Genomic DNA, 770 nt, shown 5'->3' on the forward strand with positions numbered 1-770 from the left:
TTGAATTGTTATTTATCAAATTAATTAAATTAAATTATAAATATAATAAATAAATAGAGTGTAACGGATATTTTATTGATACTTTTTAATAAAGTAAATAAAATTATAGGAAATACCTAGTTTCGAACAAGACAACAGCAAGAGAGAAGGGTGTGTTCAGCGTCCGCCGTCAATCCATTGCAGAACACATAATCAGGAAATTGGCCTTCCCAATCTTGTCCAGGTAAGACTGAAAACCTCCATGCCTCATCCGCCCCTTGGCTCCTTTTGCCAAGAGCGTTACTACTCAGTAAGGGTGCGTTGACGTTCTTCACGGGAAACCATCCCTCTTAAGTTCTCACCCTTGCGACGGTAGATAACTCTGCGCTCTTTGGCAAAGAGAGCAACGGGGATCACTACCGCGATCACCATCATGGCTCATTTTGAGGCAGGGCGGTAAACAGACGCCACTCGCAAAGCGTCTCTCCACTTGAGCAATGTGCTTAACATGCACCTCCTTGTCAAGGACATCAGCCCATACCTCTGCGCCAACCGCAGCAGAACCGACTGCACTAGTCCCACAAGGAGACGCCTCCTAGTAGATACAGGGCTCCCAACGTTCGCCATTAGTCGACTTAAGGCCGCGACTCCAGCGAGTAATAAACCAAGGTATTTAGCCTCTAATTTTGACTCCATAGTCAATTCGCCGATCGATATGGGACCCAGGATCAGGATTCTCCTTCTGGTCAAGATGACTACTTCGTTCCTTTCCAGCACAAGGCTGAAACCAT

This window comes from Hermetia illucens, chromosome 7 (assembly GCF_905115235.1).
Source record: "Hermetia illucens chromosome 7, iHerIll2.2.curated.20191125, whole genome shotgun sequence".
Taxonomy (NCBI): Eukaryota; Metazoa; Arthropoda; class Insecta; order Diptera; family Stratiomyidae; genus Hermetia; species Hermetia illucens.